The sequence below is a fragment of the Manis pentadactyla genome, chromosome 8, assembly GCF_030020395.1.
Source record: "Manis pentadactyla isolate mManPen7 chromosome 8, mManPen7.hap1, whole genome shotgun sequence".
In the NCBI taxonomy this organism is placed as follows: Eukaryota; Metazoa; Chordata; class Mammalia; order Pholidota; family Manidae; genus Manis; species Manis pentadactyla.
The window spans coordinates 8601363-8619637 of record NC_080026.1 but is presented as its reverse complement, the minus strand read 5'-3'; the positions used below and the strand labels follow the sequence as shown (position 1 = coordinate 8619637).

The following is an 18275-nucleotide window of genomic DNA, read 5'->3' as shown; positions in this document are numbered from 1 at the left end:
AATACCCTCTAGCTCCATCCATGTTGTTGCAAATGGTAGGATTTGTTTCTTTCTTATGGCTGAGTAATATTCCATTGTGTATATGTACCACATTTTCTTATCCATTCATCTACTGATGGACACGTAGGTTGCTTCCATATTTTGGCTGTTGTAAATAGTGCTGTGATAAACATAGGGATGCATATGTCTTTTTGTATCTGAGAACTTGTTTTCTTTGAGTAAATTCCTAGGAGTGGAATTGCCAGGTCAAATGATATTCCTATTTTTAGTTTTTTGAAGAACCGCCATACTGCTTTCCACAATGGTTGAACTAGTTTACATTCCCACCAGCAGTTCAGGAGGGTTCCCCTTTCTCCACATCATCACCAGCATTTGTTGTTCTCAGTCTTTTTGATGCTGGCCATCCTAACTGGTGTGAGGCAATATCTCATTGTGGTTTTAATTTGCATTTCCCTAATAATTAGCGACATGGAGCATCTTTTCATGTACCTGTTGGCCATCCGAATTTCTTCTTTAGAGAAGTGTCTGTTCATACCCTCCCCCCATTTTTTAATAGGGTTGTTTGCTTTTTGGTTGTTGAAGTGTGTGAGTTCTTCCAATTTTATCATTTTTAAAGTAAAAGAAACCTGTTTAAAAATGTGTATAGAGTAAATAAGCAAGGAGGAATAAGGTTAGTTCTTTGTTTAGAAGACAAGACATTGCTCAACACTCCAGTTCTAGATTACTAGAAAAACAGAAAAGTTATAGACTAGCTAACCAGTGAGCTATTAAGTATATTTTCCTTGGCTTTGTCCTATTAACTTTCTCTGTCCTATTTATTTAATATTACTTGGGGAAGTAAGATATGCAGAAGTACATCAGGTCGGGGTACAGCCGTGAGGTGAGAATGACGCAGGGAATACCCCCAGGGGCCTTTGTTTTGCTCCAGATTACCTCTAACAGAATATTGCTGTTGTTCCGTTACCTCCTTTCATACTTTCATACTTCTGTTTCAGAGTGTCCCAGCACTTTAGTCACTGCATATGGTGTAAAATGTGTTTAGTTGGCTGAAAAAGAGAAAAGGGGTGATCTTTTAGTTCCATTAAAGTTTTGACTTGTAATAAATAGTAATTTGCTGTTAGTATTACTGTTTATCTAGGTATTTACTGCTTAACCTATACAATGAAAGGTGGCTTTGAGTGCTTTGGTTATCTGTGAAATGGAGTGGCCTTTTTTTTTTTTTTTACTTATAATTAATGAAAAAATGTTGGAAGTGAAGAAAAAGTTGCAATACAAAGTATTAAAGCATACTAGTGTGTTATCCAGATGTCTACCCTACGTGAAAATGTTAAAAGGATACAGACGATGGTTCATAAAATACCAAGGTCTGGATGTTTTACTCTTCTGTGTGTGTTTGTTTCGTGAACATCTTTAATAATGATGGGACTCTTTTAACATGTTCCTCCACTCTATCCCTTAGAGAGGAAACTGCCTTTTACTGTATTTTTAAATATTGGTATGTTTTTCCTTTTTCCTTTTTGGTTTCTGGTGAAGCTATAATTCAACTTGACTTTGAATGAAAATTCCACTCCCTTTTTATATGATTGCTTAAAATATAAAGATATTCTATCTTAGTACTATTTCCACATCCAGCCAGACTAACAATATTTATATATAAATATTACTTTCTTGTTTTTTTATTACATTTATTTTTACTATATTGTTTTATATTTCATTTCAGTTAATAATGAATCTAATTTCCAACTCCCTTTTCTGAAAGATACCCCTCAATCCCCTTCTCCTTGTTATAGAAATTTTACTCCTTATTATCGAAAAAAAAGTCTATGATAGTTAAAGGAACTTCAGTGAATTGTGGAACTACTTACCTACTCTTAAAAAGTGAATATATATCTTTTTCTTTTATGAAATAAACAGAATATGCATTGTCGCTGCCCCTCCCCCAAGACAATTCATTCTCCTACTGACTTGGATTCCTTTCTGCAAATGATTCCTCACTGGCACCCCGGATTTTAGTCTCCTCTTGCTCCAGTATCTCAGGGCAGAATACGTTTTCTTTAATACAACTTTCATTCTGTTTTCTTCCATGAATTTGGTGTGAGAAATGCTCTCACTGGTTCAAACTCAATAGAACACGGAGACAGCAGCAGAGCGAGACTTTAATGGCAGTCTTGCAAGGTCGGGTGTCTGGTGAGCAGGCAACTCAATGAGTTACAACAAGCTATTGATTCCTTAGCATGGGAGTCCCTCCCCTAGTTCCTCATTGGCTGAATATTACAGGGTTCACATTCTTTACCGTACATCGCCTGAGCAAGTGATATCCATATTAGGCTTTCTTTACATTTGTCTTAATTGTATTGGCTAGTTCAAAACTTTTTCCGAATTTTTTTTTTTAAGTGACGCACAGCCCACTCTTTCTCAATCTCCTTCTGCGTCCCAGCTGGTACATGTTTCTGACATGTAGGCTTCTTGTTAATTCCCTTTTGTTTAAACGTTAATTCCTCTGGGAATAAATCACATTTAGTTTTATGCCATTTCTAACATTTAAGATGTCTTCACACGGAATTAGACTTCCCAGGAGGGGAAGATTAGGAAGGGCTGGGAAAGACAGAGAAGCCTTATTCCACCTGTGCCTAAGATGCTCCCACAGGAACTTTGTAGTCATTTTCAGCTTCTGCAGCAACTTCTCCACCAATGTGTAAACTTCAAATTATACTGAAGCAACCTCAGAAATGCTCAGATCATCTCCTTCTCATCTCATAGCTTCTGCCTCCTCCTGACATTCATTGTCTCTTGTCTGGTCTTACAATAGCCTTTTATCTTATCTCCTAAAGGGAGAAATCAAGGGGTCACACTCCTGACCTCTTCCATGCCATCGAAGTGACATCTAAGAAATAAACCTGATTGTGCTACTATTCTGAATAATATTCCCCAGGGATTCTCTATGTCTTTAGTATAATATCCAGGTTGCACATGAGGCTACTCTGTCCCCTGTACTTTATACTCCAGTATAAAGTTCCACTGGATACAAAGCCTGGGGAGGTGGCAGTGGTCACAGTCTGATCTGCTAATAGTAGACCTAAAATAAAATTTTGAAATCTTAACACTGTAACAGGAAATAGAGACATGACTAACATTTTACAGTTTACATAGATGATTTTAGTCACATGCAAACATGGTGGTTAAGAACTTGTTTTCAGAAAGAAGGTTGTCCCAGTCCAAATTCTGGCTTCTCTACTTACTAATCTGTCCTTGGGCAAAAAATATACCTGTTTGGGCCTCCATGTGTAAAACAGGGTTAATAATTGCTCATACCCCACAGGTTATTGTGAAGATTGAATTAAATAATACCATGTACATGTAGAACATTTACTACAGTACTTGGCCTTAGTAAAATTTCAGCAAATATTAGCTTTTATTGACTAACAAAAAAATGTTGGTTGTTATGATACACTCTTGTGTTACATTTCTAGGGTATTCAGAGAGAAAATGTTTCCTGCTTCAAGCCAAAGTTGACCTCATATAACAACATCATAATTTCTTTTATTCAAGTGGGAAAATATTGCTAATTTAAGAGTGAGAGATACCATATAATATGTAAATTATTACCTAAATATATATGTTAATTAAAATCAAGTCTCCACAATTTCTGTATTTTTTAAATTATAATTTCTTATTTCTTCTGCAAACAACCAACAAAATCCACTTTTCATCAGTGGTAATTCAAATGGCCTTCTTATTCTTTCCCAAATTTTCCAATCACAACTCTTCTCTTTGTTTTTTAACAATATCTGGTACAGGACTTTTCTCAAAAGATTGAGGTGATCAGGTGAATTTGATCTCTGTTCTTAATCTTAGTTTAAAGGTATTTTCGTACCCTTGCTCTGACTTTTCCCCATACTTAATGTTATTCCTCTTGATGTCAAAGCTTAAATGATCTCTTCTTTGTTCTTGACCCAGTCCTTTCCTCATCTTCCAGGAGAAAGTCCCCTTGAGCAAGTACTCTCTCCATATGTTTAATTGTATTTTGAACTCTGCTTTTCCACTTTCAAGCAAGCACAGTTCTCTTTTATACTGGAAAATGTACACTTTGGTTCTGTTCTGTCTGTTTTTCTCCCTTCAACAATGAATTTCTTAAACAAGTTCTCCTAATTCCTTTATTTCTGTATAACTTAGTATTTGTTCATCCACTTTCAGTACTGTACTAAAACTGTAATCTTAAATATGTATTAGTATTTTCATATTAATTTTTATAATATTTAAGATATTTTGTAATGTATAATTTTCTTCTTGATATCTCACTTTCCTTCTTAAGAGCTTCAGCAAGTTGCCCTTGACCCTTTGTATTCTACTTGACCCTTCTCCACTCTGGCCTCCATCATCTGTCCCTGTAGATCTGTAGGTTGATCTAGGCAAGAATTTTCACTCCAATCCAAATGACCTTTCACTTGCTAATTCCCTGACCTGCCTTGTTTTCTTTTGTAGATTAGAACCAGACCCTGCTTGGGGCTGGGCCTTTCTTCGTGATTTCTGTTCGATTTGGAGTTGTCCCCACATCTGGCCCATCCTTTAAAGCTCAGACTAAGTTCCATCAATCTAAGAAGTTCATCACTTCAGCCCTCAGTGGCCAGAAAGGGATATAGAATATAGCCTTGTTTGGGGGAGATTCAAAATACATTAGTTGCAATCTTGCATCTTATGTTTATTTGTTGTGGCCAGTGACATAAGCTGACTAAAAATTTAGTTTCTTCATCTATCAGATGAAGTTATTCATACTTTCCTGATCTACCTCCTAAGGTTGTTGTAAGTGATAAATAAAATAATATATATAAAAATATTTTGTAAATTTTTAAAAAAATCTATTCAAACTTGTCACTGTTACCACAAGAACTCATTTTCTCCTTGTTAGATGTCTTCTATTATTTCTGTACATTGTTCTCATATACCATTAGTGTACTCAATACTATTATTTAAGTTTCCACATGTTTATTTTGACTACCTAGTTAGGTTTTGAATTCTTTGGGTGCAGGGAATAATGACGGTATTTTGCTCAAAGACCCAAAAGGAGCCAGGTCCCAGTTATCTTAGAGGCATAATTGGGCTTGTACCTAGCGTTGAGGTATAGCTCCGTATCAGGAAAGCTCACATTGTCATCCTGGCCACACGGAGATAGTGCACCGAAGAACTCCGATAGGAACACTATCAGGTGGAGCAGGATTGGCAGGAGAGCGAGCAGACATGCTCGGCTTGTCTCAGTTTACCAGGTTTGTCTTGGGGCAGTCATACAAGACTTACTGGAAAAAAGGAAGTAGAAGAAAGTCAACAGAGCTTGGGCTCATGCCATCTTCTTTAGTTGAAGTGTAATTTGCATAAAATAAAATGTGTATTAGTTTGAGTTTTGACAAACACATTTTCCTTGGAACCACCACCCAAATCAAGATGTAGAACCTCTCTATCTGCCAAGTGCCCTTTCCCAGTCAATCCCCACTGCCTGCAGAGACAACCACTCTTCTGATTTCTATCACCAAAGCTTAGTTTTGCCTGCTCAAAAACTTCACATAAACAAAACCATAAAGTATGTTCTGATTTTTCCTTGGCTCCTTTCACACAATTTTTTAAAAAATTTAACCATTTTCTTGCATGTGTAAGTAATTCTAACATTCTGCTGTTGAGTTATACTCTACTGGATAAAAATATCTTTATTTTTCATTCACGCATTGGTAAACACTGAGTTGTTTCTGGGTTATAACTGTTATGCCATGAACATTCTTGCAGGTCTTTTTGCAGGTATATATTATCACTTCTCTCAAGATTGTCAACAGACTGAATAAAAAGCAAGATCCAGTGATGCCTATTGCTCTATTGTTGATGTTGTACTGTTTTGTTTTTACATTCCACAAATAAGTCAAATCATATGGTAGTTTTCTTTTTCAGCCTGATTTATTTCACTTAGCATAATATCCTCTAGATCCATCCATGTTATTGCAAATGGCAGGATTTCTTTCTTTTTTATGGCTGAATAACATTCCATAGTGTATATGTACCATATCTTCTTTATCAATTTGCTTCCATATCTTGGTTATCATCCATAAATAATGTAGCAATAAACATAGGCATGCATACATCTTTTTGAATCAGGGAGATAGTAACCATAGTAGTGGGGGTGAGGATATTTAATAATATGGGTTACTGTTGAACCACTGTGTTATATACTTAAAACCAATATAAGATGGAATATATCAATGATATTTCAGTAATAAATAAAATCCAATGATGTGTTGTTTTCAAGAGACACATCTTAAGTATACTAATACAGACAGGTTTCAAAGCAAAAGACTAGCAAAAGATATAGCGTATAAACACTAAGCAGAAGAAAGCTGATAAGCTATATTAATATCACATAGACTTCAAGGTAAGGAATGTTAACACAGATAGAAATGGTCATTTGATACAGATAAAAAGGCTGACTTTTAACAAAACATAACAATCTTAAATATGCATGAAAAAATCCTGAGTTTCAAAATAGAAGAAAAAATTGACAGAACTGAAATGAGAAATAGATGAATGCACAATTGTTAGAGATATTAACATTCTTCTCTCAGTAGTTGATAGAAGAAATAGAAAAGACTAGTGAGGATGTAGAAGACTTGGAAAATACTATTAATTATCAAACATGAGGACCTAATTCACATTTATGGATTATCATACCCAACTTCCGAATAAACATTCTTTTCAATTACATGGGGAACATTCACCAAAGACCAATATGCTGGGCCATGAAATAAGTCTCTCATTTCATTTCAGAGTATTTGACTACAGTGGAATTAAATCAGAAACTACCCACAATAAGGTATCTGTAAAAAGCCCATTTGGGGGCAATTAAGCAACACACATCTAAATCAACCCATGGATCAGAAAAGTAATCAAAAAGAAAATTAGAAAATGTTCTTTCTGTCCTGAATGAGAATTAGAATACAACACATTAAAAGTCTGTGTGTTCATGACTTTTAATCATTCTGTTGTCTCCGGAACTGATTAATCCAATTAACATTTCGTTCTCTTCAGAAGACTTGAGGAAGGGGATGGGCGGAGAAGCAGACAAAAGGCTGAGAATCACAGGGATCATGTCCACCACCAGGCAGCACTTGTCATAATGAAGTCACTGGATATTAGATAAACTAATAAGTAAATATCCTTTCAATGTCAGTAAACAGAAGGCTAAACAAATATTTTGCCAATTATTTTTCCCTGATAAATCTCATATGGGGTGGGTATAGTGCTTCCATTCCATCCAGTGATGTACTAGTAAAAATAGTCTGCATGATGTTAATACTGACAGAGATTATAACTAAATAAATTAGACAATGATTAAAGAGTTGAATACAAAACCAAGGAAAGTTGTGAAATCTCTGTTCTGAGATCTGAGACTAAACCATCTGTCTCTGATTTTAGTTCAGTCCTTAAATAACATAAGTAGACTGACTAAAACATCTATTGGGGGGCCTCCTTCTAAATACAAAACCTGCGATTTTAATTAGCGCTGGTCACGGTGTCAGCACAGGGACAAACTTGGCTCAGGGCCCCGAAGAACAGTAGGGGTGTGGTTCTGAATCTAAGTCATACCTTCTAGTTTACAGATTCTTGTATTCAGATGAATATTATCTTTATGTAACTCGAAGCGTTCTCTTCTCTGCCCTTCCCTTCCCTCGCCCTCCCTCCTTCCTTCCCTCGCTTTCTCTTTTTCTGCGTCTTTAATGAAAAACCGGAAGATAATTCAGTTTGCAATTTGTGATCATGATTCGAACTTTTCAAAAAATGTGTGAGTCATTTCTTGCCCTTTGATAATTTTCAAGTGATGAGGCTGCTTTTACAAATCAGTTCTTGCTTTTAATGATTTCAGTATGTTTTGTTTGGCTGGAAGTGAGAAAAATAAGTAGGAAATGTCATTTATGAGTATGAGCCTGGAAATTAATAGGTATAAGGCAAACGGTCACTTTACTGGGAGGCCGTGGTATGTTTTCCTGAGTCTTTGCCCTTTTCCCTTATCAAGCCGGATGTTTCTCCTGCTCTCCTTTGTGGGTGAAACTGGCAAAGCAGTAGGATGCGGTGGGGATCACATGATCTGACATACATGGGCTTCTATGTCTATGTACATAGAGATCGGTTCAAAATGTAACATCTTAGTTCTAACCATATTTTTATAATTCACATACACAATTACATAGGGAAACTTTTAAACATATAATGTGAGAGATCACTTCTTTTCATTTAAAATACCCTTTCTCCATTCATTCCTACAGGCAAAAACTGGTATTTTAATAATATTAAGGAAAAGAAGAAAATGAATAAGCAATGCTATAATGTTTTGCTGTTCAAAAAAATGTTTACTTCAAAGGATCGGAATTCATTCCAACAGCAACCTTTTGGATATGACCAGGACAGGAATTATCCTTGTCCTAGAGAGAAAGAAGGGGGAGAAAAAAGAAAAGAAAAAAAAGGAAAAAGCCCTCAGGGTCAAGAGATAAAGTGAACTGAGGAACAGTAGCCATGCCCTGGTTCTCTGAAGTATATCAGGAGTGACTAGAAGTAAGGGAATTGCTAGAGAAGGTAGCTGTCTACACATTGAAAAGACAAAGGTATTACCTACACACTTTCCAAATGTAAAAACAAAAAGGTTTATAGTGATGTCTGTTTTATAGCTATATCTCTTAACTGGTGCTATTGTCTATTTAAAAAACTGCCTCATGGTCATAAAGATGATCTCTTTCCTAAGCTTTTAAAATTTCAACCAATATTTCTAGGCACTAAAAACAGGCCATGTTTTGCTCTGCTTCTCTGACGTCGAGCAGTTTCTAGCTGCTTAGGTGGCTGCTGTTCTCTCCATAGCCATAGGCTGACTTTGGGTCCGCCCTGCAGATAGCCATCCAGGTTTCGGCTTTTCTGCGCAGCCAGTGTGGATACCCTGCTCCGCCATCCCCCGTGCAGTCAGGCGCAGGCCATGAGCGGCACTGAGCTTTCCTTTAATTCTGCTATGAAATTTTCTTTATTTCTGTTTCCTCTCAGGGTCTGGCTTGGGCTCTGATCTTGACATTTATGGCCCTGGTGTCACCGGTGAAACTGCTGGGAAACCAGATGGCAGCCTAACTGCGGTTGGCAGGATCTGCCCTCGTACTCACTGTCCCTGCTACCTGCTCTACTTGCTTCTTCCTGTTGCTATGTTACTGCCTGGTGTGGTCCTTTTCTTCTTTCCACATTATTTACTCTCTCTAGGCCTTTCCGAATGTGAACACCTTTCTGTCACTCTTCTTGTGCATTTGCTTTGCTCAGAACCCCATCACCCCGGAAGGGTGTTGACTTGGCCGGCTTCCTTGGGGCCTTCGGAGGCTTTTACTTTGTCATTCCTCAGCAAGACTTTCCCTGAGCACCCTTTTAGATCTGCAGCACCCCGCTCTCCTCCCTCACCTCTGACTCATTTTTTCTCTGTGCTGCATGATCTTTTTCCTGCTATATTCTATATTTAACTTACATGTACATAGTCTGTATCACCTGGGATCAATAGAATGTAAGCTTCAGAAGGGCAGAGTTTTGCGTCCTTTTATCTGTTTGGTTAGTTAACTATATTCTGAGCATCTGGAAGAGAACTGGCTCTTAGTTAGAACTTAAATTTTTTGTTGTTAAATGATAAACTGCATTGTAAATTCTGAAAGATTAAGGCTTCTAGCTTTCTATTTGTTCTTATTCATTATGCTCAGTACAGTGCTATGTGTAAGAGCCTGAAGGGTATAGGAAAAAAATCAGGTAAGTAGGATCTGCCATGTGTACTGGATATTTTGCATTGTCTTCTTTAATTTAATCCTCACTATACTCTAAGTCCTTCGCCCAGAGAAGCCCAGTTAGAAAGTAGCAGTCAAACTAGTTCCGTGTGGCTAGTAGCAAAATTACTTCCTTCTTCCCCCCCAGAAACATGGTACCAACCAAAAAACAGCACAGCAAAAAAGAGCCCCTCAAAATGAATGATGTTGCAAAAATCAGGTGTAGCTACAAACTGAGTGCCAAAAACATTTGGGTAGAAAAAAAAAAAACTGCAAATTAGCTCCCTAAAAAGGTAAGTGGCAACTCCAAGAGAAGGCCCTCCAAATTGCTTTAGAGTTATACCAGTCTTGGGTCAAGGGCCTCAACCTCCAAGGTAACTAAATTAAAAAAGAAAACGTGTATCCAGACACGTTTTTATATATTTGCTGAAAATATGTTGTTTACAATGTGAACAAATAGATTCATTCTTGACCCTAAAGAGAGGGAAGAAGAACTTCACACTGTCGGCTCTTCAGTGTTTTCACATTGCAGTCCAAGATGCAGAAGTTCGTTTTTTTTTTTTAAGTTAGATTTTATTGGTAAGACCCCATTTTACTCTGTCTTCTCTGTGACATCTGTTTTACTGTTTTTAAATTATTAATTGAAGTATAGTTGACATATAATATTATGTTTCAGGTGTACAACATAGCGATTCGATAATTACATACATTACGAAATGCTCACCATGGTGAGTGTAGTTCTTTGACCTCTGTTGACTTGGTTATGCAAATGCAAATTAAGTCTCACTTTTATTTCAGTACCACATTTTTATGGAGAAATCACATGATACACAATAAGCACTGGAGACTGGGAGGTAGGCGGTCAGCAAGCCCAGACAAGCTCCTGCCCTTCTGGGGCTCACAGCCACTAATCAGGGAGATACAGTATGTTCCATAAGCATCTTCTGGATTTTGAGTTATCTGTAATCCAGAATTTATGTAAAAAACGTTAATAATAAATTGAATTCAGTCTTCATTTTGCTTACTTTGGTAAAAGATAATTTGAAGCTCTATTTTTATTTTAGGCAATCAGAAAATCTGAAGGTTGGAAATATTTTTGCAGTTGTATCTTCCAGTTTTTTGCCCAAAAAGCATCCTTTCTAAAGTATATACTTGATTACCTCTGGTAATTGAGAATTATTCCTTATTAAAGAATAGTCATTTTGTATCAACAATACTTCAGTAAAAGAGAAAGAATAGTCATTTTGTTTTATGCAGGTCTAAGAATTTGAATATTTTTATTTATATTGAATCAAAAATTTTCTTCCTGTAATATCCATATTTGTCTTAGATCTGTCCTCTAGAGTCACAAAAGCCTGTTGCACCTTCAGATCCCCTTCAGCATGACAGCTTGCTTAATATTGTATCTCTTTGAAATTTTGTTATTTGCCTCTTTAATTGAATATCTACTTAATGCAAAAGACTGCTTTATGTACTTAAAGAGTTACAAAGAGGAGTACATCAGAGTCTTACCTCAGGGCAGTTACATAAATATGACAAATAATGTGTGAAAAACAAGTGCTATTTAGAGTGTGAAAAAGTGAAGGGACAGACCCAGCTGGAAAGGTGTGGAAGTACTCATGGAAAATGTAGTATCTGGGATTCAAGACGGCTATTGTTTTGTTAGGCTGAGTTGGTGATACAGTGAATTTCAGCTCAGAAAAATAGCAGAAGCAACAGCTTAGATGTAGAAACACAGAGATCAGGGTGCAAATTTATGAAAACTTGCACCAAGTTCCTTCTTCTTTATCATAAGGTACTGGCAGGGGTTGGCAGGAGATTAGACTGGAGAGAAAATTTGGATCATCCTTTAAATTCCAGGGAAAGGAATTTATACGAAGGTGATGGGGAATGGGTGAAGATTCTTGGGTGCACCAGATGCAAGGTTATAGTTTCATTAAAACTGACTTAGAATAGTTTTGGCAACATATTAAAGCAAAGAAAAATGTATGTAGAAGGATGTAATATTTCCTTCTGCATACAGTAGAATAATATCATAGTAGTAATAATATTGCGGTATTTTTCTACTTTAAGTATAATGGAAATCCAGAGAATGAGAGATTCCTTAAAGAAAGTTTTCCAGACTGATTGTACCTGAAGAACTGATAAGATCAGGAAGGGCAAATACGTGAATGATGAACTTTTTGGGCAAAGGCAGTAACAAGCATATGTAAATGTATGTGCATGTGTGATGGCAGTGAAGAGAGGAGTCTGAGTTTAGGCTAAATGCACATATTAGGAAAGGTTATGAAAGCTCAAACTTTAATGGTACAGTCACTTATAAAATTCTGTATAACTGAAACAGAAAAAAAATCAGAAACCTAGAATTAGTCTGCTGAAGAATAAAAAAGCTCCTGAATAAATACAGGTTTGGAGCAGTTCATTCATTGGCAGTTTACTAGACAGTGTATCTTAAATGAGGGGTAATGCTGGACAGTGTGGAAAACACAAGAAAGATGGGGTAAGGTGAGGAAGATGAGATAGCAGGGATGATAGACTTTACATAAGTAACTTTAGTGAGAGGTAGACATGATAAGCATCACTAAGGTGTCTCTGAAAAATGGAAAAGAAACCAGCATTTATTAAGCATCTATTATGTCCTAATCATAGTGTTTAACTTTTTCCTATAAATTTGTTTCATAAAACTCACAATGAGCCTTTATTTCTACTGCTGAGAAAATAGAGGTCCAGAGAGTTTGTCTTATTCCAGAAGAAGTCAGGCTCACCCCACCACAGCAAGATTACAAAGAGAAATTAAGCGATTCCTGGTGGGTAATAGCAGTGGGCCTATGGTATTCTACCAGTATCTTTTGTATGGATGGGGATCCAGTGATATAAAAAATCAGATGTATTTCACATTATCCTTCTCAACTTGTGTATCAGTGGTACATTTCTCACTTCTGAGGGAAAATGGGAAAATGAAGTATATTTGGAATTTGAAATCAGACACATACGTGAGTTTAAATGCTGTCTGTGTGTGGCAATGGCAACTTTCACAGCGTTCATAAGTCTAGACGACCACCACATTAGAAAAATGACAAGACCACTACTTTCTTCACAAAACAGTTTGGAGATTAGAGATGACCAATACCAAGAACTCAACAGAGTACTAGAATTCAGGTTGTGTAAATATGACATGAAGAAACAAATCTATGGTCTATTATGCTCTCATTCTCTCATCTCTAGTTCTGTGTCTCAGACACACACATGCACACAAACACGCCCAAATTTTGTATCTAGGACACTTTGGAATGTAGCTATTTTTTGAGCATTGTTATTCATTCCAAAGACCTTCTGCTCCTGGCTCTGCTGTTTATTCTCTCCTGGGGAAGATGCCCACACATTCAGATCTACTACCCCACTGAGGAGTTTAAGGCTGCTTTTATCTAGCCCCCATAAGAGGATGGGTGGGAAAAATTCTCAATCATAATATAAGTTGGTCATAGAGATGGTAGTACAGCATGAAAAATATACCCAATGATCTGTAACATCTTCCTATGTTGACAGATAGTAACTGCACTAGTTGGGGTGAGGATTTAATAATACAGGTAACTGTTGAACCACTGTGTTGTATACTTGAAACCAATACAAGTTTGTATATCAACAATGCTTCAATTAAAAAAAAAGAGTGGGTCAGGACTGAGGGAAAATTTTAGGTAGAAGTTCTCATTATAACAGAAAGAATGAAGAATAAAGAAATCTGAGCTGGAAATATTGTTCCAAAATAATGTGGAACAAATGGAAATGTCTCACTTTCAGGGAATGGCCATATATTAGGAAATGTTATTCCTTACCTAACTATTAAGATAGAGAAATGGAATTCTATGATTCTAGCATAATCTATCCATCAAAAACAAACTCATATGTAATCAGATTAGAGGTGGCCTTCCAGTTGTAAGTCATTCAGGAAGAGTTAAAGCAGTTCATGGATGTCTACTAACATGCATTTAACACATCTGAAGATTAAGAAAGGATGTATAAATTTGTTCCCCATCTACCTTCAATAAAATAATGTTTATATAAACATATAGTCATATCGCATTATATATCATTGATTTTTTCCCAAGAAAGTTGGATGTAAAGTCATTATCAGTATATCAAAATTGAATATTTCCCAGGGATCATCATAACCTTGGTGTGCATTTCTGTTAAAGAAAATCAAAGTGTGTTCAGAAATTTAATATTGAATGAATGCCTCTGCTTTTATAAAGAATATTATTCAGCAAATATAATGTGAATATAAAATACTGAAAATAGTTTTCTTTCATATTGGTACTAAACCTAACATTTACAGAAAAATGTAAGTTTACCTGAACAGTACATACTGAGCCTATGTCTTTCATTTTCTATTATGCCCTGTTCCTAATCTATAGTGGAAAAGCAAGTAAGTCTGGTTGTTCAGAACATTCTCCCTCTTATGGAAATTGTTAGTTACAGAAATGAGCTAATAGATCAAGGCTAAAAAGAGAAAGACATGCAAAAACACAGTGAGTGACAAAAATTTCATGAGAAAATAGACTCAAACCTGTAAAGGAAACTCAAAAATTGGAAAATAATCTTCAGATAACATTTAGCAAATCTTTTTATGGTTTATGTTTCCATCATTATTCTGATGAATTAAAGAAAACTAAAAATCACAATTATAAAATAGAATTAGAAGATCACTTTCAGGAAAAGGCATTCCTTAGTCTTCCTCAGCTTTTCTAACTCTTGAATGCAAAATCTTCTAAGTTTTTGAGCACTTATCCACAATCATTAGTTATAATATAAACTATTAGATAATTATTCCTTATATATGGGATTTAATAAGCCAACAATTTTCTTAGCATAAATTTAACTTTAGAGTACTTAATATTACAAATGTGGATCTTTGTGGAAAGAAATCGAGTCATATACTATTTATTACTATATATATTTATTTTCTTATGACCCAGTCTTTCATATAACTAATACTATTTTTTCATAGATGTCATCATGTGTAAATAACATGGCTTAATTTTTCTTTTATATTTTAATGTAGAAAAATTTATGTTCCTCTTTTATGAGAAAGTTAAAAGAAAAAAGGCATTGAAAGAGAAATATAGAAATGTCATCAGAATTTAGAAATCCAACGTGTAATATTTGTTCCTTTCTCTAAATAACATTGTCTGCCTTTTCTATGATTAATGGGTCTTCCACATAGAGTGTCAGCCTTAAGTTGCAATGCAAAATCTTCTGTCTGAAAAGTAATACAACTGAATGATGTTTAAAAACTTCATGTAACGTATCATTTAGCCATCTCATGTCAGTATGCTGCTGATGAGAGTCAGAACAAATGAACAGCTACTGTGTGTGGCTTCTGAAAACATCCTGGGAAATCAGAAACAAGAGACTGTGATTCTTATCTCAAATCAAATCTATATTGTACAAAAAATCTTTTATATATATATATATCTTTTATAATATATAAATACATTCATAATGTTACTCTTTAAGTATTGAAGCACTGCAAATATGACCAGTTTGTGACCAAAGTACACACTTGTTTGTTTTTGTTGACCATCAGTCCCCCTTTAATCCAGTAATAGTACCCCAACTCTACTTTTGAGGAATGTTTCATACCACCTCCACAACCCTGGCTGTCCACAGGTTTCACGTGAGATTTTCTCCCATTTCCAAGGGTGGGGCATTTGGTTTAGGGAAGATCGTTCAAAGCACAAAACCCAGCATTACTCCGGACAGAATGAATGATTACTTCTGGGATGGTCACATGACCCAACCTGAGCCAATGAGAGTTTTTCTGGGTCCTTGTTCCTAATGGATTTAAGTCTTGGAGGTTGGGAGGCTGAACCTATGAGAGCAACTTTCTACAAGAAGGGATTAATCTGTAGAAGAGCTATCACCATGGAAGTCAGAGCCGAAGGATGCAGCATGACTTGGTGCTGGTAACATTAGCTGACTTTCTCAACCATCCTGTGCCTAAAGCTAGCCCTAGACAATAAACTTGGCCATTTGAATCCCCATCCTCTTTCCTTGCTTCCTTCCTTCCTTCCTTCTTTCCTTCCATCCTTCTTTCCTTCCTTTCTCCTCAGCCAGTTTGAGGCATTCCTTTATTTCTTGTAACCAAAAGAGATTTGTTAGGGTGACTAAAAAATTCTTTTTGCCTATATATTCTTCTTGCTCATTTCCAACAAGTACATTTTTCTAATGGAATTGGTGAAGCTGGAAAATATGCAAAACATATTGATTTAATAATTATGGCTTTCTGGTTATAATTGGTGCCATTGCCTGATTTTTATTTAATCTTAATTTTAGAATTTAGTTGCATGATTAGGTATTTCTTTTTATGACTGAATAAGTTTCACAGATTTTTTAATATCAGTCTTTGAGTCTGAATCCTGCCTGTATGAGCTTAGGTGACTTTTTCTAACCTTGGTGCACTTCCTTTCTTCAGTATTCAAATAAAGACTATGAAAAGTGTTTATTGACAGGGTTCTGAAGAGGATGAAGTCATTCAGGACATACAGACATCTTAGCCCAGCCAGGGTCAGGCACATAGTACACCATCAAATCTTTTTTGGATCCCACTACCTTTTCTGTGTTCTTCTGGTTGCTTTTCAGTCACTTCACTCAGAGATAAAATGAGATAGGTGTCTCATCAGGTTGATTTTATTTCTAGAGCAGGTTAACTTGTATAGCACAAAGGCCATCTCTTTATGAATTAGCAAAGCACCTTATTGCATTTCAGATACTCTGGGGCTGAGGCGAATGTTAAATCCCACTGTATGTAAGACTTCCATTAATACAATTGCTGTTTCACGAGTTTTGATTTTTTAATCCTTCATTGTTTACTTTCTTTTGAATTATTTGTATTAATTGAAGGACTTCGGGGTTAGCAAATAAAAAACAGGAACATAAACTTAATCTGACAACAAAATTAATAATTGACATCAGCAGCATCTTTAGGTTTTGTTCTAAGGAAAGCCTGTAGATCAGAGCTCCATACTAAAGCGTTGGGCTGCTTGAAACACGTCTGAGTGCCTGTGAGGGGTTTCTCGTCACAGTTCCCCGCCCCCTAGTGGTGGTCAAAATCATGCCATTTTGTAGTCCCCACACAGGAAATGCCTGTTCTTACTTCAGTTACCAGAATCCTTTTACAGGAAGTTAGGTGTGGTCTTTGAAGGAGAATTTAAAAAAAAAAAAATGAAAAAAAGGGAAAAAAGCATGATGGAATTTTAGCTGCAGTCTTCTTGGTGCCAGCTTATCAATCCCAAACTCTGAGTGTAAAAGATTCTGCAGGGGTAATGTTTTACTATTCTTATTATGCTTATTCTCTCTCTGTGATGCTTCTCTACCTTTACAGTAGAATCCTTGGGGGAGTCTGCAGAGGACCACTTCCATTCCGAAGCTGCTGGCTGCATGTTTAGGCATGTCTCTTCTGTTAGAGCATCCAGGCACGGCAGTTCCCTCCCTGCAGTGTGCAACCTTCTTGCTTATGCCTGTCGCTAGGCACAAGGGTCTCTGGGGATGGGTGAGGTAAATGAGGGATGTTTTGGAGTCACTGTGGTACTGAGAGGGCAGTTAGCTAGCTGGTAGCTTTAGGGTCCTAATCTACTCAAAAAGGAAAGAAAAGAAGGTAGAAACGATACAGTAGCTTAGGCTATTTTCGATTTCCCTGTTTGATCTGGCATATGCTTCAGAAATGATGTGGCTGTTAATGCATTTTGCTCTTAGAAAATGAACTTCATATGATTAAATGGCAATTCGTATTCTTGTAGAGTGGGGGTTAAAATGGATTGATATTTTTAAAAAAGGGAAAATAGATAAACGATTGTATCTATATGGCATTCAGGAGTCAAGATTTTGGTTGGACTATTTCAAAAAGCTTTGAAGTTCCTGTCCTGGTTCATGGGTAACATATGGAACAGTTGGTGTGCTCTGTTGAGTTACATGTCTTAGTCCAGTAAAATGTGATCAGAATACAGTAAAACTCCATTTGTGTTATTGCAGAGACCAACATAATGGTAGTTTGCTTAAAAGATAAAAACTGTCTTACACTTACTATCTTATTCAAGTCCAAATCTGCTATGTAGCTTTTTCTGAAATGGGCACTATGTGAGAAAATGGGCTCTCTCTACAGCATTTCCCAAGGTACTGCCAATCTGTTAATTTAAGAAGCAATTACCCTAGCTAGCAGCAGGTTGCTAAGCCAGGGGGTCCAAGCTCCAGACCTCTGACGTGGGTGACTTCCTGCCCGGTTTGGCAGGAGCTAGATCCCTTCCTGTGCAGCTTCTGAGCAGTTCCAAATAGTCAGGCATCCCCTTCTCCTTCCCACTCCCTTGCTTTCCAGCAGTATCTACCTGTGTTTCCATAGCCTGGTATTTCAGGATTTCCAGAGCTCTTTACCAGGTGCGTTGATTTTGAATAAGCTCTTAAAGGTGGAAAAGT

General features: G+C 36.5%; 1 protein-coding gene across 4 annotated transcripts in view; it reads left to right on the top strand.

The window, feature by feature from the left end:
- Positions 1–18275, top strand: part of SCN2A (sodium voltage-gated channel alpha subunit 2) — a 132348-nt gene that overhangs the window by 26790 nt on the left and 87283 nt on the right. The window contains exon 1 of one of the 4 annotated variants that reach the window (XM_057505473.1): positions 16875–17128. The exons of 2 other annotated variants lie outside the window; for them this stretch is intronic. The gene's annotated coding sequence lies outside the window, so the exon portion shown is untranslated. Of the gene's footprint in view, positions 1–16874; positions 17129–18150; positions 18237–18275 lie in introns of those variants that run through there. One more of the 4 variants, XM_057505474.1, reaches the window with a different exon arrangement.